Source organism: Pseudophryne corroboree, chromosome 5 (assembly GCF_028390025.1).
Source record: "Pseudophryne corroboree isolate aPseCor3 chromosome 5, aPseCor3.hap2, whole genome shotgun sequence".
Classification (NCBI taxonomy): domain Eukaryota; kingdom Metazoa; phylum Chordata; class Amphibia; order Anura; family Myobatrachidae; genus Pseudophryne; species Pseudophryne corroboree.
Window position 1 is genome coordinate 581,791,517 of NC_086448.1, and position 20,277 is coordinate 581,811,793.

Genomic DNA, 20,277 nt, shown 5'->3' on the forward strand with positions numbered 1-20,277 from the left:
ACCACAAACAGTGTGGAATAGTAACCCCGTCCTTGTTGAAGTAGGGGTACTTTGACTATCACCTGCTGGGAATACAGCTTGTGAATTGCCTCTAGTACAGCCTCCCTGCTCGAGGGAATTGTCGGTAAGGCCGATTTGAGGAAACGGCGGGGGGGAGTCGCCTCGAATTCCAGCTTGTACCCCTGAGATACTACGTGAAGGATCCAGGGATCCACCCGTGAGCGAACCCACTGATCGCTGAAATTTTTGAGGCGGCCCCCCACCGTACCTGGCTCCGCCTGTGGAGCCCCACCGTCATGCGGCGGATTTGGAAGAAGCGGGGGAGGACTTTTGTTCCTGGGAACCTGCTGCGTGGTGCAGCTTTTTTCCCCTTCCTCTGCCTCTAGACAGAAAGGACCCGCCTTTTCCCCGCCTGTTTTTCTGGGGTCGAAAGGACTGCACCTGATAGTACGGCGCTTTCTTAGGCTGTGAGGGGACATGGGGTAAAAATGCTGACTTCCCAGCTGTTGCTGTGGAAACAAGGTCTGAGAGACCATCCCCGAATAACTCCTCACCCTTATAAGGCAAAACTTCCATGTGCCTTTTAGAATCTGCATCCCCTGTCCACTGCCGAGTCCATAAACCTCTCCTAGCAGAAATGGACAATGCACTTATTCTAGATGCCAGCCGGCAGATCTCCCTCTGTGCATCTCTCATGTACAAGACTGAGTCTTTTATATGCTCTACGGTTAGCAATATAGTGTCCCTGTCCAGGGTGTCAATATTTTCTGACAGGGAATCTGACCAAGCAGCAGCAGCACTGCACATCCACGCTAAAGCAATAGCTGGTCTCAGTATAACACCAGTGTGTGTATATATAGACTTTAGGATAGCCTCCTGCTTTCTATCAGCAGGTTCCTTTAGGGCAGCCGTATCCGGAGACGGTAGTGCCACCTTTTTAGACAAACGTGTGAGCGCTTTATCCACCCTAGGGGGAGTTTCCCAACGTGACCTATCCTCTGGCGAGAAAGGGAACGCCATTAGTAATTTTTTTGAAATCACCAATTTCTTATCAGGGAAAGCCCACGCTTCTTCAGACACTTCATTTAATTCTTCAGATGGGGGAAAACTATTGGTAGTTTTTTCTCCCCAAACATAATACCCTTTTTTGAGGTACCTGGGTTTATATCAGAAAGGTGTAAAACCTCTTTCATTGCCTCAATCATGCCACGAATGGCCCTTGTGGACATTAAATTTGACTCATCGTCGTCGACACTGGTATCAGTATCCGTGTCGACATCTGTGTCTGCCATCTGAGGTAGTGGGCGTTTTAGAGCCCCTGATGGCCTTTGAATTGCCTGGGCAGGCACGAGCTGAGAAGCCGGCTGTCCCGCATTTGGCATGTCGTCAAATTTTTTATGTAAGGAGTCGACACTTGCACGTAATTCCTTCCATAAGTCCATCCACTCAGGTGTCTGCCCCGCAGGGGGTGACATCACATTTATAGGCATCTGCTCCGCCTCCACATAAGTCTCCTCATCAAACATGTCGACACAGCCGTACCGACACACCGCACACACACACAGGGAATGCTCTTAAAGGAGACAGGACCCCACAAAAGCCCTTTGGGGAGACAGAGAGAGAGTATGCCAGCACACACCAGAGCGCTATATAATGCAGGGACTAACTGAATTATGTCCCCTATAGCTGCTATAATATTTACTGCGCCTCAAATCTGTGCCCCCCCTCTCTTTTTTACCCTTTCTGTAGTGTAGACTGCAGGGGAGAGTCAGGGAGCTTCCTTCCAGCGGAACTGTGAGGGAATAATGGCGCCAGTGTGCTGAGGGAGATGGCTCCGCCCCTTTTTCGGCGGACTTTTCTCCCGCTTTTTTCTGTATTCTGGCAGGGGTAATTACCACATATATAGCCTCTGGGGCTATATATTGTGGTTATTTTGCCAACCAAGGTGATATTATTGCTGCTCAGGGCGCCGCCCCCCCCCCCCCCCAGCGCCCTGCACCCTCAGTGACCGCAGTGTGAAGTGTGTATGAGGAGCAATGGCGCACAGCTGCAGTGCTGTGCGCTACCTTGGTGAAGACTGAAGTCGTCTGCCGCCGATTTTCCGGACCAACTTCTTGCTTCTGGCTCTGTAAGGGGGACGGCGGCGCGGCTCCGGGAACGAACACCAAGGACGGGTCCTGCGGTCGATCCCTCTGGAGCTAATGGTGTCCAGTAGCCTAAGAAGCCCAAGCTAGCTGCAAGCAGGTAGGTTCGCTTCTTCTCCCCTTAGTCCCTAGTTGCAGTGAGCCTGTTGCCAGCAGGTCTCACTGTAAAATAAAAAACCTAATATATATACTTTCTTTCTAGGAGCTCAGGAGAGCCCCTAGTGTGCATCCAGCTCGGCCGGGCACAGAAATCCAACTGAGGTCTGGAGGAGGGGCATAGAGGGAGGAGCCAGTGCACACCAGGTAGTACCAAATCTTTCTTTTAGTGTGCCCAGTCTCCTGCGGAGCCGTCTATTCCCCATGGTCCTTACGGAACCCCAGCATCCACTAGGACGTCAGCGAAAAGAAGGTTGGGCAGAAAGCAAGGGACAGAGTGGAAGTAAGGGGAGGACAGGTGTAATGGGATAACGAGGGCAAGAAACGAGGTAGGGAAAACATGAGAAGAATATACAGAGATGCTAGCACAAGGATCACCCAGGAGCAGAAGGATTCAGTACATCTCAGGAGCACCACTGGTCTGAAGAAGCATCAGGAACGCCAGCTGGTCTGTGTCCTCAAGCAGCAGCAGCAGGTCTTTGCCTAGCAGCAGCAAAGTTATCACCGGCCAAAGGCTTCAGGCAGGCAACCCCATGGAGGAAGATGGGCAGTCCCTTTAAAGACACCCAACCAGACAGCACGGTATACAGGAGCGAGCAGCGGCGACCTGTCCCAGTTGACCACTAGACAATGGTGTGCCCAAAGATGCACAGCTCCCAGCGTAGCAACAGAAGGGAGCCGGCCTCTGTGGAGTCACGAGGAGGCCAGTGCAGGAAACTTGGGGGAGAGAACAGGGATCTGAAGCACCTGTTTCACACGCTCAGGTCTGATGGCGTCCAAAGTTCTCTGGCCGGCAGTAGCAGGTGCAGGTGAGAGCACAGGATCACTCCGCACTCCCAAATCGCTCCCACCCCCAGGGTGATAGTCCCCACGGCACTGGGGTTAAGGTAGCTTGGGGGGGGGGGGGGGCGCTTTCCAGGAGCAGCCTCAAGGAGATCTCACCTCAGGATAGTCAGGCAGGCGAGAGCGGCTGACATCCGAGAATGGTAAGAGATTAGGGAGAAGGTCCCTTGCAGCAGGAGAGGCTTCCAGATTCTCCCGACTTGTCGCACCCAAGATGGCGGGCTGGGCGGTCATACACACCTGAACTTTCCAGGCTTGACTCTGGTGTGAATAATTAGGTAGCTCCAAATCCCACGGTAGTGGCAATCCAGTGCTAAGGACAGCCGTGGTGCAGCTTTCAATATCCAGCACGATAAACCCACTTATTTGATCAAAAGTAAGGCTGAGGTTTGGAGCCCATGTAAAATGCGGCCACTCGAGGTGCCCCGCACACCAGAATTCTCAACATTCTAGTTTAAAAAAAAAAATGCTTCCAGATGGTATATTATAAATCCTATCCACCTAGTCTTTTTTACTGCCCATCCTGGGTGCTACAGCTTGCTGCCTCCAGAGCAGTTCGGCTAGCTTGAAGGACTCATGTATCCCACTTATTTCCGGAGTACCTTGCAGACATCAAGTCAGGATGGGGGAAAAGTAGAAAAAGCCTGCAGAGAGCTACACTGCATTACATGCCAGGAGCCTCAAATATCAAGTAATGGAACCAGAATCCCCCCAGCCAGCCAAAGCCTATGCCCCAACAGGTAAAGGAACAATCACTTAAAGTTAGCCTGGTTGGGCTACTACAGTTATCAAATCTAGATAGCACAGGGTGCAGTCGTATTTTTGTTTTTATTATAGTTTGGTATATTAGGGACACTGTCTTTTTACCAGAAGTACTGGCTTTGATGATTTGTGTCCCAGAACAACAGGTGGCCACCTAATTTAATGATCTGCTGCGGCTGCTGTGAAGCACAGTATTTTCCCCCTGGATATAAGCTGCTTTGTAGACAATGCTGCCACTGGAGACTCCAGGCATGCACCCTGTCTTTGATAAAACCCCTAAATCAGGAGCAAAATGTGCCAGAGACTATGGGGTCTATTCATGAAGATGTGCAGTGCAGAATTCCTACTTGTCATTATAGATCGCATCAGTTCAATGTGGTCTATAGTTTAGCTGGGTAGCAATTCATGAATACTTACCTTTATACTAAACCTGGTGATCAGCAATTGTGATTATAGGTTAATCTCTCAGATTAAAGAAAAAAAAGCAGGAATATATATATATATATATATATATATATATATATATATATATATATATATATATATATATATATATACACACATACATACACACACACACAGTCAAGTCCATAAATATTGGGACATCAACACAATTCTCATATTTTGGGCTCTATACACCACCACAATGGATTTTAACTGAAACAAACAAGATGTGCTTTAACTGCAGACTTTCCGCTTTAATTTGAGGGTATTTACATCCAAATCAGGTGAACGGTGTAGGAATTACAACGGTTTCTATATGTGCCTCACACTTTTTAAGGGACCAAAAGTAATGCGACAAACTAAACAATCCTAAATCAAACTTTCACTTTAATACTTTGTTGCAAATTTTTTGCAGTCAATTACAGCCTGAAGTATGGAACGCATAGACATCACCAGACGCTGGGTTTCATCCCTGGTGATGCTCTGCCAGGCCTATACTGCAAATGTCTTCAGTTCCCACTTGTTCTTGGGTTATTTTCCCTTCAGTTTTGTCTTCATCAAGTGAAATGCATGCTCAATCAGATTCAGGTCAGGTGATTGACTTGGCTATTGCATAACATCCCACTTATTTGCCTTAAAAAAACTCTTTGGTTGCTTTTGCAGTATGCTTCGGGTCATTGTCCATCTGCACCGTGAAGCGCCGTCCAATGAGTTCTGAAGCATTTGACTGAACAAGGAGCAGATAATATTGCCAGAAACACTTCAGAATTCATCCTGCTGCTTCTGTCATATTATCAATAGATTTGAAAAAGAGATCTGTTAAGGTGCCTTGCAACTGTTATGCAAAAATATGATGTAATTCAGTAATGATAGATAATAACTTTTATTGTAGCAATTCTTAAATGCTTACATTATGTAAAGAGGACAAAAATGCTAAAAGATATATGTATATATACAAAAAACATAATAATAGTAGTAGTAATAATAATAATAAGAAAAATTATAAACAGCACCAATTTGTGCAAATAAAAAATAAGATTTTACTTACCGATAAATCTATTTCTCGTAGTCCGTAGTGGATGCTGGGGACTCAGTCAGGACCATGGGGAATAGCGGCTCCGCAGGAGACAGGGCACAAAAGTAAAAGCTTTAGGATCAGGTGGTGTGCACTGGCTCCTCCCCCTATGACCCTCCTCCAAGCCTCAGTTAGGATACTGTGCCCGGACGAGCGTACACAATAAGGAAGGATTTTGAATCCCGGGTAAGACTCCTACCAGCCACACTGTACAACCTGTGATCTGAACCCAGTTAACAGCATGATAACAGCGGAGCCTCTGAAAAGATGGCTCACAACAATAATAACCCGATTTTTGTAACAATAACTATGTACAAGTATTGCAGACAATCCGCACTTGGGATGGGCGCCCAGCATCCACTACGGACTACGAGAAATAGATTTATCGGTAAGTAAAATCTTATTTTCTCTGACGTCCTAGTGGATGCTGGGGACTCCGTCAGGACCATGGGGATTATACCAAAGCTCCCAAACGGGCGGGAGAGTGCGGATGACTCTGCAGCACCGAATGAGAGAACTCCAGGTCCTCTTTAGCCAGGGTATCAAATTTGTAGAATTTTACAAACGTGTTCTCCCCCGACCACGTAGCTGCTCGGCAGAGTTGTAATGCCGAGACCCCTCGGGCAGCCGCCCATGATGAGCCCACCTTCCTTGTGGAATGGGCCTTGACAGATTTAGGCTGTGGCAGGCCTGCCACAGAATGTGCAAGTTGAAATGTGCTACAAATCCAACGAGCAAACGTCTGCTTAGAAGCAAGAGCACCCAGTTTGTTGGGTGCATACAGGATAACAGCGAGTCAGTTTTCCTGACTCCAGCCGTCCTGGAAACCTATATTTTCAGGGCCCTGACAACATCTAGCAACTTGGAGTCCTCCAAGTCCCTAGTAGCCGCAGGTACCACAATAAGCTGGTTCAGGTGAAACGCTGACACCACCTTAGGAAGAAACTGGGGACGAGTCCGCAGTTCTGCCCTGTCCGAATGGACAATCAGATATGGCTTTTGTGAGACAAAGCCGCCAATTCTGACACTCGCCTGGCCGAGGCCAGGGCCAACAGCATGGTCACTTTCCATGTGAGATATTTCAAATCCACAGATTTGAGCGGTTTAAAATGTGATTTGAGGAATCCCAGAACTACGTTGAGATCCCACAGTGCCACTGGAGGCACAAAAAGGGGGTTGTATATGCAATACTCCCTTGACAAACTTCTGGACTTCAGGAACTGAAGCCAATTCTTTCTGGAAGAAAATTTACAGGGCCGAAATTTGAACCTTAATGGACCCCAATTTGAGGCCCATAGACACTCCTGTTTGCAGGAAATGCAGGAATCGACCGAGTTGAAATTTCTTCGTGGGGCCTTCCTGGCCTCACACCACGCAACATATTTTCGCCACATGTGGTGATAATGTTTTGCGGTCACCTCCTTCCTGGCTTTGACCAGGGTAAGAATGACCTCTTCCGGAATGCCTTTTTCCCTTAGGATCTGGCGTTCCACCGCCATGCCGTCAAACGCAGCCGCGGTAAGTCTTGGAACAGACCTTGTACTTGCTGAAGCAAGTCCCTTCTTAGCGGCAGAGGCCATGAGTCCTCTGTGAGCATTTCTTGAAGTTCCGGGTGCCACGAGTATAGTTCTTACTCCGCTACTTCTTATAATTCTCAGTACCTTGGTTATGAGAAGCAGAGGAGGGAACACATACACCGACTGGTACACCCACAGTGTTACCAGAACGTCCACAGATATTGCTTGAGGGTCTCTTGACCTGGCGCAATACCTGTCCAGTTTTTTGTTCAGGCGGGACGCCATCATGTCCACCTTTGGTCTTTCCCAACGGTTCACAATCATGTGGAATACTTCCCGATGAAGTCCCCACTCTCCCGGGTGGAGGTCGTGCCTGCTGAGGAAGTCTGCTTCCCAGTTGTCCACTCCTGGAATGAACACTGCTGACAGTGCTATCACATGATTTTTCGCCCAGCGAAGAATCCTTGCAGTTTTTGCCATTGCCCTCCTGCTTCTTGTGCCGCCCTGTCTGTTTACGTGGGCGACTGCCGTGATGTTGTCCCACTGGATCAATACCGGCTGACCTTGAAGCAGAGGTCTTGCTAAGCTTAGAACATTGTAAATTGCCCTTAGCTCCAGTATATTTATGTGGAGAGAAGTCTCCAGACTTGATCACACTCCCTGGAAATTTTTTCCCTGTGTGACTGCTCCCCAGCCTCTCAGGCTGGCATCCGGGGTCACCAGGACCCAGTCCTGAATGCCGAGTCTGCGGCCCTTTAGTAGATGAGCACTCTGCAGCCACCGCAGAAGAAACACCCTTGTCCTTGGAGACAGGGTTATCCGCTGATGCATCTGAAGATGCGATCCGGACCATTTTTCCAGCAGATCCCACTGAAAAGTTCTTGCGTGAAATCTACCGAATGGAATCGCTTCGTAAGAAGCCACCATTTTTCCCAGGACCCTTGTGCAATGATGCACTGACACTTTTACTGGTTTTAGGAGGTTCCTGACTAGCTCAGATAACTCCCTGGCTTTCTTCTCCGGGAGAAACACCTTTTTCTGGACTGTGTCCAGAATCATCCCTAGGAACAGCAGACGTGTCGTCGGAAACAGCTGCGGTTTTGGAATATTTAGAATCCACCCGTGCTGTCGTAGAACTACTTGAGATAGTGCTACTCCGACCTCCAACTGTTCTCTGGACCTTGCCCCTATCAGGAGATCGTCCATTTTCTTTGAAGAAGAATCATCATTTCGGCCATTACCTTGGTAAGGACCCGGGGTGCCGTGGACAATCCAACCGGCAGCGTCTGAAACTGATAGTGACAGTTCTGTACCACGAACCTGAGGTACCCTTGGTGAGAAGGGCAAATTGGGACATGGAGGTAAGCATCCCTGATGTCCCGGGACACCATATAATCCCCTTCTTCCTGGTTCGCTATCACTGCTCTGAGTGACTCCATCTTGATTTGAACCTTTGTATGTAAGTGTTCAACTATTTCAGATTTAGAATAGGTCTCACCGAGCCGTCTGGCTTCAGTACCACAATATAGTGTGGAATAATACCCCTTTCCTTGTTGTAGGAGGGGTACTTTGATTATCACCTGCTGGGAATACAGCTTGTGAATTGTTTCCACTACTGCCTCCCTGTTGGAGGGAGACGTTGGTAAAGCAGACTTCAGGAACCTGCGAGGGGGAGACGTCGCGAATTTCCAATCTGTACCCCTGGGATACTACTTGTAGGATCCAGGGGTCCACTTGCGAGTGAGCCCACTGCGTGCTGAAACTCTTGAGACGACCCCCCCCACCGCACCTGAGTCCGCTTGTACGGCTCCAGCGTCATGCTGAGGACTTGGCAGAAGCGGTGGAGGGCTTCTGTTTCTGGGAATGGGCTGCCTGCTGCAGTCTTCTTCCCTTTCCTCTATCCCATGGCAGATATGACTGGCCTTTTGCCCGCTTGCCCTTATGGGGACGAAAGGACTGAGGCTGAAAAGACGTTGTCTTTTTCTCCTTTATACGGCAATACTTCCATGTGCCGTTTGGAATCTGCATCACCTGACCACTGTCGTGTCCATAAACAACTTCTGGCAGATATGGACATCGCACTTACTCTTGATGCCAGAGTGCAAATATCCCTCTGTGCATCTCGCATATATAGAAATGCATCCTTTAAATGCTCTATAGTCAATAAAATACTGTCCCTGTCAAGGGTATCAATATTTTCAGTCAGGGAATCCGACCAAGCCACCCCAGCGCTGCACATCCAGGCTGAGGCGATCGCTGGTCGCAGTATAACACCAGTATGTGTGTATATACTTTTTAGGATATTTTCCAGCCTCCTATCAGCTGGCTCCTTGAGGGCGGCCCTATCTGGAGACGGTACCGCCATTTGTTTTGATAAGCGTGTGAGCGCCTTATCCACCCTAAGGGGTGTTTCCCAACGCGCCCTAACTTCTGGCGGGAAAGGGTATACCGCCAATAATTTTCTATCGGGGGAAACCCACGCATCATCACACACTTCATTTAATTTATTTGATTCAGGAAAAACTACAGGTAGTTTTTTCACACTCCACATAATACCCTTTTTTGTGGTACTTGTAGTATCAGAAATATGTAACACCTCCTTCATTGCCCTTAACAAGTAACGTGTGGCCCTAAAGGAAAATACGTTTGTTTCTTCACCGTCGACACTGGAGTCAGTGTCCGTGTCTGTGTCGACCGACTGAGGTAAAAGGACGTTTTAACGCCCCTGACGGTGTTTGAGACGCCTGGACAGGTACTAATTGGTTTGCCGGCCGTCTCATGTCGTCAACCGACCTTGCAGCGTGTTGACATTATCACGTAATTCCTTAAATAAGCCATCTATTCCGGTGTCGACTCCCTAGAGAGTGACATCACCATTACAGGCAATTGCTCCGCCTCCTCACCAACATCGTCCTCATACATGTCGACACACACGTACCGACACAGCACACACACAGGGAATGCTCTGATAGAGGACAGGACCCCACTAGCCCTTTGGGGAGACAGAGGGAGAGTTTGCCAGCACACACCAAAAACGCTATAATTATACAGGGACAACCTTTATATAAGTGTTTTTCCCTTATAGCATTTTAATATATATAGTCATATCGCCAAATAAGTGCCCCCCCTCTCTGTTTTAACCCTGTTTCTGTAGTGCAGTGCAGGGGAGAGCCTGGGAGCCTTCCCACCAGCATTTCTGTGAGGGAAAATGGCGCTGTGTGCTGAGGAGAATAGGCCCCGCCCCCTTTTCGGCGGGCTTCTTCTCCCGTTTTTCTGAGACCTGGCAGGGGTTAAATACATCCATATAGCCCCCAGGGGCTATATGTGATGTATTTTTAGCCAGAATAAGGTACTATCATTGCTGCCCAGGGCGCCCCCCCCAGCGCCCTGCACCCTCAGTGACCGCTGCTATGAAGTGTGCTGACAACAATGGCGCACAGCTGCAGTGCTGTGCGCTACCTTATGAAGACTGAAAAGTCTTCTGCCGCCGGTTTCTGGACCTCTTCACTTTTCGGCATCTGCAAGGGGGTCGGCGGCGCGGCTCCGGGACGAACCCCAGGGTGAGACCTGTGTTCCAACTCCCTCTGGAGCTAATGGTGTCCAGTAGCCTAAGAAGCCAATCCATCCTGCACGCAGGTGAGTTCACTTCTCTCCCCTAAGTCCCTCGATGCAGTGAGCCTGTTGCCAGCAGGACTCACTGAAAATAAAAAACCTAACAAAACTTTTACTCTAAGCAGCTCTTTAGGAGAGCCACCTAGATTGCACCCTTCTCGGCCGGGCACAAAAATCTAACTGAGGCTTGGAGGAGGGTCATAGGGGGAGGAGCCAGTGCACACCACCTGATCCTAAAGCTTTTACTTTTGTGCCCTGTCTCCTGCGGAGCCGCTATTCCCCATGGTCCTGACGGAGTCCCCAGCATCCACTAGGACGTCAGAGAAATAAATATAAATAAGGATGTAGATGTTAATAATGTAATCTGCCTCAATGGGAAAAAAAATGAGGCAGATTACATTATTAACAACATGTTTTTTGTATATATACATATATCTTTTAGCATTTTTGTCCTTTTTACATAATTTCAGCATTTAAGAATTGCTACAATAAAAGTTATTATTTATCATTACTGAATTACATCACATTTTTGCATAACAGTTGCAAGGCACCTTAACAGATCTCTTTCAAGTTTGTTTGTAATCTGAAGCCTAATAGAGGGTTAGCTTCACCTGTTTAGTGCTGCCGAAACAAATACCCCATTAGTGCGAGAGCAAGTGGATTTCTAATTCATATTATCGATAGATACAAGGTAACCAGTTCCACTGGCAGCCATACAAGCCCACGCCATGACACTACCACCACCATGCTTCACTGATGAGGTGGTATGTATTGGATCATGAGCAGTTCCTTTCCTTCTCCATACTCTTCTATTCCCATCACTCTGGTACAAGTTGATCTTTGTCTCATCTGTCCATAGGATGTTGTTCCAGAACTGTAAAGGCTTTTTTAGATGTTGTTTGGCAAACTCTAATCTGGTCTTCCTGTTTTTGTGGCTCACCAATGGTTTACATCTTGTGGTGAATCCTCTATATCCACTCTTATGAAGTCTTCTCTTGATTGTTGGCTTTGACACATATACACCTACCTCCTGGAGAGTGTTCTTTATCTGGGCAACTGTTGTGAAGGGGTTTTTTTTCACTAGGTAAATAATTCTTCAGTCATCCACCACAGTTGTTATCCGTGGTCTTCCGGGTCTTTTGATGTTGCTGAGCTCCACGATGCGTTCTTTCTTTAAAAGAATGTTCCAAACAGTTGATTTGGCCACACCTAATGTTTTTTCTCTCTCTCTGATGGGTTTGTTTTGATTTTTCAACCTAATAATGGCTTGCGTCACTGATAGTGGCAGCTCTTTGGATCACATATTGAGAGTCAACAGCAACAGATTCCAAATGTAAATGTCACACCTGGAATCTACTCCAGACCTTTTACCAGCTTGATGATGAAATAACGAGGGAACAGCCCACTCCTGTCCATGAACTAGCTTTTGAGTCGATTGTCCCATTACTTTTGGTCCCCGTTTCATTTCAAATCCATTGTGGTGGTGCATAGAGCCCAAAATATGAGAATTGTATTGATGTCCCAATATTTACAGACGTGTGTGTGTATGTATGTATATATATATATATATATATATATATATATATATATATATATATATATATATATATATATATATATATATATATATATGTTGCATATTCACATGGGGTTGGACTGGCCCACAAGGGAAACCCCCGGTGGGCACCACTGTCCGAGGGCCCACCCAGGATCCAGATTGTGCGCTTTAATTAAACAGTACACTGTACATATGTTACATTATGCTGCCCAGAACTAAGGTGTATTTTCTATAATGCATTTGTTATTAATCTGCTACATTGTCATGTATGCACTAGAAGTATTTACTATACTATATATGTATATTAAGGGGCCCAGACCATACACACTCTAATGGTTAGCCAAGCCTTCATGCCCCAGTCTGACACTGTATTCAATTAATCAGTGCAGTCTCATGAAGCTGTTTTGTTGCTTCGCAACGCGACTAAGACGCAAATTAGGGAAAAAGGATGCATTAAGACGCTCAGCGCAAGCAGAGTCTTATAGGACCTGGTGCACCAAAAGGGTCTGATTGGCGCGACTGGGGCAAAAGTGCATGAGGACACAGCTGTATGCTTACAGGGACAAAACCTCCCCCAAGAATATCCATGAATGGAGAATTAGCCGTCAAGAATTGGTTTACATATAGGAAAATAGTACACTAGAGAACGTGTGGCCATCAATTTTTTTTTATTTTTATAAACAATCGACTTTAATCCCTGGCACCTAACCATCCGCTGTGCTGGGGCTATGTGATCACATCAATTAAACAAAAGAAAAAAAAAAATATCAAACATGCTCTGCACTCACCTAATTGCACTCCAAAAAGTTACTTACATTCAGTGAATGCTTGTTACAAAACATTGCAATAATTTAAGCTCTCCAACTACGTCAAAATCTTCCCTTCTGGCCAGTCACTCCAGTGACTCACAAAAACATGAGAATTGCTCTCCATCCTTTGCCATTCTCGCATGTTTGAAATATTGCTCAAAAAAGATTCTGCATAAGAATAATCACTCTCCGATAACGAGCATAAACCATGCAATATCCACAGTTTAAAAACAAACCAGATCGCCGATTCCTCCTCCTTCCACTGTTTCGGAGCCCCCCTGACCAGCTACACTGCTTAACCCATGCACGGTGTCCATTCAGTGGAGAAGACTGGAGGCTTGACCAGCAGCTCCCAGAGAATGCCTAGGGACAGCCATCAATGGTTAACAACTCTTGCCCGTTAACCACCAATGATGGTAAAATAAAATTTAACACTGATTGTAAAGATCCAATTGCGGTCTGCCACTGATGGCACAAAGGCTCCAATGATATTTTACTTTTCTTCTTGGCAATGTACACAGAGCTTAGCCCTGCCTCCTGACGTGACCAGCAAATCCCTGCACCCACCTCTGATGGTTAGTAACACGGCAGGGATAACGATCGATGGTACCCGTCAATGGTTTTTTAACATTGAGGTTAAAGACATAAAATGCCAGCAGAGAAGAACCACTTGGCCCATCAAGTCTGCCCTAAACACATGTACATGAAAACACTAGGGTTCATTTTTTTCGGGAGCCAATTAACCCACCAGTATATTTCAGTGGCATGGCTCGCAGGCACAGCATTTCCTTTGAGGACATGCTCCCTTTGTAGAGTGCCACTTTAAATTCACTGGAAGTTGGGAGGTAAGGATATGACTGTGGGGGTCATTCCGAGTTGATCGCACTACACCGCCGATGGGGGAGTGTATTTTAGCATAGCAGGGCTGCGATCGCTTGTGCAGCCCTGCTATGCTAAAAAAAGTTTCCTGCAAAACAAGAGCAGGGTCAGACCTACTTACCCTGTGCGACAGATCCAGCAACGAAGGTCCCGAGATTGACGTCAGACATCCAACCTCCAAACACCTGAACACTCCTGTGTTCAGATCTCCACGCCCGGAAAACTGTGAGTAGACGCCCAGGAACGCCTCCCCGCTGTCAATCTTCTTGCGATCGCGCTAGTGATCGCTTTCGTCTTTATTCTGGCAGCAGCCGTCGCTGAGCAACGACGCGCGTGCGCATTGCGGCCGCCACACATGCGCAGTTCTGACCCGTTCACACGCAGCAAAGAAACGCTGCATGCGGACAGGTCGGAATGACCCCGTGTTGGTATGCAAATACGTTAGTTATAACTTGCAAAAATGTTCAGAAATTAGCAAAGCTGCAGATATGCGCGATTAACTTAACTGTAGAATAAAATATTTGTATAGCCGTCCACAAGCAGGGGTGTTGTGAGCTCCATAAAATAGTGAGGGACTTTGGGATCGTCGGAAGCCTTGTTTTAAACATGCCACACTCTATAGACGTAAGACTATGAGGGGCTTCAACTTCCACACTTCCCCTATTACTAGGACACAATTATGCTTGGTTGGAAAATGGACTGGACGAGAGCAGGAGATGCCAGACAATGGGTTCAATTGGAAAATCACTCTGCCTCTACTGCTCTCTCCATTTACCCATGGAGGTCCAAAGTGCCTGTTCTGTCTTATCCCACAATAGGTCCGACGTTGGACAGATGGAACAAATTGAGTAGATATCCATGGATCTCTTCCCCCACCTTTTACCCCAATAGTCGATAACCCCAATTTCCCTCCCGGTACTTCTGGAACTTTATTTAGTAACTGGATAGCCCCATGGGGTATCTTTGGCCGGCCAGCTGGTTCAGTCCAGAAAAGTGTTACCTTTTTGGTTCCCTTCACACTAAATGGGATTTGCCAGCCACAGAGGTTTGGCGATATCTTCAGCTCAAACATTTTGTACAAAGTAGAGATGTGTGATTGGCCTGCAATAGACATGTGCAGAGCATCTACACGCCCTCATCATTTTCTCTCCTCTTGTTATAGACTGCCGATTGGGAATGCTTACCCTGAAGTTCCTAGGGGACTGGGAATACGACTTGAAGATCTCCTTCACCCCCATTAGCTATTCAGGGGTATATTCAATTGCTGTCTGGGTCCTTCCAACTTGTGGTGTACTGTTTTTTTTCTTTGTGATGTTATAAAACAATGAACATATATTGAAAAAACATTTTTTTTTTAATTATATAACTTATTATATAGCCTTCACTGAAGTAAACATAGCTATCTAAAAACTGCAATCTTGAGGTCACAGAGCAGTCCTTATCCATTAGGCTTTATGATAAAAGTGATGTAAACTGGACCCTTCACTTTGAGTTGATCTTGTCACAGAACGCCCAAGATTGCCTGTAAAGCTGGCGATCCAGTATTGGGTGTATGGGCCATACGTCACAGCGTTTGGCCAACATTCTTATACGAACACAGCACACAGATTTAAGCCTATATTCGCCCACTGTAAAAGAGGCAAGGCAGTGAGCAGTCAATAGGGAGTAAATATTCTTGTTCCATATTCACAAAGGATAAAAACTAAAGTACTGAACACTATCTCACTCCGTATAATTCACCAATATAAAAACATTTGGATACAAATGCTACCCCTACTCTTCCCAGGTCTCGCTCATCACATGAATCACCCCTACAGACCTCCAGGAGCCAAAACCGAAAGAGTACAAACCATTTTTTGTCATTGTGTGTTTGCACTGAGAATGTAGACCGATATTAATGACTACACATCCTCTTTACAGCGCTGTTATAAAGTATGATGGCTGTTGTAAATGAAGCAAAACAGATATTAATTAAGCTATGTAGTAAGACTGAGTTATATGCATTTGCTTTCTGTTCGACTTAAGACACACCTGAAATGACACAACTAAGCAGAGTATGGAGTTTATTAATGTGCATGACTTTGCTCACTCAGGGGCAGATTTATGAAGCCTGGTGAAGTGATCAAGTGGAAGGTGATAACGCACCAGCCAGTCAGCTCCTAACTGTCATTTTTCAAACCCAGCCTGTGACATGGAAGTTAGGAGCTGATTGGTTGGTACTTTATCACATTCCACTTAATCACTTCACCAGGCTTCATAAATCTGCCCAATTCCCAGCAAATCTTTTGCCTAGACAAATTTGTGTGGAACCCGCAACGCATTACAGCAGCAGTTACTTGCACAAGAATATTCGCTACACCATGGTGCGACACTTGGAATCATTGGAGTTTAAACGCTGCACCCTTTACAGAAAATTGAAATCCTACCTTGTGTGAAATAGAGTTACACATGGATTTTTTTTATGTAAGACAATAAGGAGTAATTAGCAACGCATCTAAAAATTAAGTTTAGAGTATATATAGAGTCCAAATGCTGCTGGCTGCAGCAATGATACACGGCACTGCAAAAATAAATAAATAATTTAATATATATAATTTAGCTTAAGTTCAGAATTTGGGACCCACTGGGCTAGCAGTTACACGATCAAAGTGGACATCCATTGGGAACAGTATGCGGTTAATAGCTCTACAGTTTCTAGTTAGTCACAGGTCTACACCAAATTGACAACATGCAGTAGGTTGACAGCTACAAAAAGGTGGACAGGTTCACATGGTCGACATGAGTATTTTTTTTTCATACCACTCATGTGGACTACAACAGGGAATAGTAACCTGTGCCAAGCGCATCATGGCACCCTGTCTGAAGCATAGCGAGCAAACGTGGTGCACTAATTGTGGGTCCACGTGCTCAGACGGCACCACAAAAATATATGCAAAAATGGTTCATTGACAATTTTCCATGTCAACCTAAAGACCATGTCGCCCTAACTTACTTCTTACTGTAGATCTACTGATTCAAAACTGAGCGAGACACCTGTGAAGGCTGCACGTTTTAATATTCAGAACAAGTTAAGTTATGCTAACCCAGGGCGTCAGAAAATATATATATATATATATATATATATATATATATATATATATATAGATATAGATAGATATAGATAGATATAGATAGATATATATATACACACACATCCTCTTTAAGGGAAAAGGAGGACACGCAGGTGAAGCTGCCCGGGAAGGACGCGGGCACAGCGCCAGTGACACCAGGCTGGCAGCGCAGCTACTGAGCGGTGACATCAGCTGCGACAGTCGGGTAACAAAGCCCTCCGCAAGTCAGGAGACGGTATTGGGGCGGGTGTGTGGATCGTCTCCTCGGCCAATCAGAAGTCACAGACAACTCGCAGCCGTACAGGACAAAACGACGGCAGCGTAGAGGCCCAAAAAGCCCCAAGCAGGCAGCAGCAGTGCGCACATGGAGATCTGGGGATGCCGCCCGCGTACACCCCCCCATACACAGAGCGACGGTTCCCCAACACGTCTGCGCTGACCAGTGACCCCGCCCGGCCCCAGCGACACCTCGCACTCACCTGCGATAAGAAAACGTTCTGCGTTTGCTCACGATGATCTTAGACACCAGCGGCCTGCCGTAGGCACGGGACGCGGCTGCGTCACTCCCGGAGTCAGGCGTGCGACGTCGAAAGGTGGGGTCAGGGCGTGTCACATGACCACAAACTATTTTGGCGCGCCACTTAAGATAGCTGTCGCTATGTAATGTGGTGTGTGCACTAGTGGCTGGTCAGTCACCGGGAATTGGACCCGGCAGCCGTGAGCGTGTGCCCCCAGACCCCAGCCCAACCCTTCCTAACACCAGGGCGTGCTCGCGCACTCAGTGACTAGTGTGGGTAGCTGCCTGGAAAGAGTTAAAGTGGTAATACAATAGATTACATTTTCTTGGTTGCCAGCAAAACAATGAGGATTTTATCGTAGTTAGCGGTCAGCCAGCACTGATGAGTCTGCGTAGGCTAACGCAAAGGACCAGGCAGTGTAACCTGTTTATCATATACACAGTGCTCGCTCACGTGAGGGTTGCTCATTGTAGGTTCAAGGTGAGTTGATTTTTCATGGATGGTGGGGTCCTATCCATGGTAACTTGCCATCACTGGGTGTGGTTTTGTTTTTTTCACGGCTGTGTCTTCTCTGGTTTTCCAACAATTGGGGTCTGCCATTGATGGTGGCGGCTTCAATGGACTACGGACACATTAAATTAGCAAGCTCTCCTGTACTTGGATCTCCATTGTGGGGAGTGCTTTTCTAGATTAGAAAAGTCTGCCTGATGTTTTAAAGTGGCAGTCATTTAAAAACCAAAGCCAGCATGACACTTCAAAACATCAGGCAGACTTGCTGGGATCTCTAATGAAATGGTGGATAATAATACTATTGCTCTTTACAGGTACCAGAAAGGCTGTGTGGGCATGGTACCATGTACCAGTTGTGTCTAATCTGACTATTCACTGTTAATTACCAGTTTATTGCACTGGGAGCCTGTGTAGGAGTTTGTGGCTTGCTTATCAGGTGAAGCAAAGTTTTGTTACTTGCTGGGGTCACTGGTGAAAAACACCTGTACATTAGACTCCACCTCTACCCCAGACAGGCTGAACCTAGTTTGTTTCTTGCAGCTTTCTTTACCCAGGAAGAGGTATGCTTGTTTTATATATATGTGTGTATATATATATATATATATATATATATATATATATATTGTAATCAATTATCCATTAATTGATTGTAGAACTTTCCATCTTTTGCGCAATGACCATATTAGCCAAATACCCTAATCTAAATAAGATCCACTTTATTAATTCACGAGATAAGGAATGAACATAGCGCCTTCATGAACTTCTGTTACAAGATGTTAATGATAGTCACAAATTGAAGCGGCCTTAACAGTATATCAAATGAATCAGCACTGTCTCCTGGGGCGCTCTAGTGACATTGCGTTGCAACTAGGACACATTTTTGGCAAAAAAGACACCCAACACTAGCAGTCTTTTGGGACCTGGTGTCAATAGGGGCTATTTGGCTGCAGTAATAATGTATAAGGACACATCTATATAACAAAGTGCACTATGCTATTAGCGGATGTAGGAATAGGTGCTTTTAGTGGGTCAATGCTGCTGACAAAAAGAGCCCAGAGATCACTCTTTATTATTTAAAGTAGTGATAGGAATGTTCAATTGAATGGAGGTATTACTCTTCATCAGTGCAATCCTTTCTTATCCTATATCAGAGGTTCTCAAACGCGGTTAGGGAGGCCAAACCCAGGGCATTTTTTCAATCCCGGGATTCGGGATTGAAAAATGCTCAATCCCGGGATTGCAGTAGGGAGCAGGGAGACTATATGTGGAGGGCAGGGAGGGAGGGTGGGTGTAGGGAGCATGTAAGGAGCAGGAAGGTGGGTGTGTAGGGAGCAGGAAGGGAAGGTGGGTGTTGCGAGCAAGGAGGATGTCTGGAGCAGAGAGGGAGGGAGGATGTCAGGAGCAATGAGGGAGTGTGGGTGTAGGTAGCGAATGCGATAACACTTACTAATTAGGCGAGCCGCGGGCAGCAGCCATGGACACACTCACACTGACCGCGCTGGCGGAATTTCAAATATAGCGCCTGCCGCCAGCCAGTCAGAACTGGCAGTCCGGCAGCCAATCGGGAGCCACGGCTGCTGCCGCTTCCCTGATTGGCTGCCGGTCTGCCAGCTCTGATTGGCTGGCGGCCAGCGCTACATTTAAAATGCGGTCAGTGAGTGTGTATATGGAAATACCTGTGGCTGCTGTAACTACCTCCCTGACAGCCGGGCAGCGCTGTGCTATAGTGCTCAGCGCTGTCCGGCAAAACTGCGCATGCGCACTCTAATCCCGTGAATCCCGGGATTGGAGGCTCTAATCCTGGGATTCAAATCCCGGCATTTTTGGGCCCAAATCCAGGGATCCCGGGATTGGCTTCCCTAAACGCGGTCCTCAAGGCACCCCAGCGGTCCAGGTTTTAGGTATATCCATGGCTCAGCATAGATGGTTTAATCAAATTGACGGAGGTGCTAATTAGGTCACCTGTGGCCAATCATGGATACAATTTTAAATTGTGGACCGTTGGGGTGCCTTGAGGGCTGCGTTTGAGAACCTCTGTCCTATATTAAAAAAAGCCAACTCTGCTCCTCACCTCTGTTATGTGCGCTGCCGGCCACTAGAGGCCATCATGGACCAAATGATTCCTTAGTGTGCTAGAAAATGACGCAGCTCAAAGTAGGGATGTACATCGGAAGCCCACCATTAAATGATTGATGTCTGGCCTTTTGCCATTGAAGCTTTCGATGCAGTGGTAACTGACCATCTCATCAAAAGAATTCGATAGAAAAAATAAACATGATTCGCTCAGGCATTTAAAAGCCAGTTTGCGCGTGTATGAATCTCTGCTGGGCATGTGCAAAC

The 20,277-nt window shown here is 46.6% G+C and overlaps 1 protein-coding gene across 1 annotated transcript in view; it reads right to left on the minus strand.

The window, feature by feature from the left end:
• The window catches only part of ZNF407 (zinc finger protein 407), a 1,019,576-nt gene extending 1,002,057 nt beyond the window's left edge, over positions 1-17,519 (minus strand). The window contains exon 1 of the mRNA XM_063923352.1: positions 17,389-17,519. The gene's annotated coding sequence lies outside the window, so the exon portion shown is untranslated. The remainder of the gene's footprint in view (positions 1-17,388) is intronic.
• Between the last annotated feature and the right edge of the window lie 2,758 nt (positions 17,520-20,277).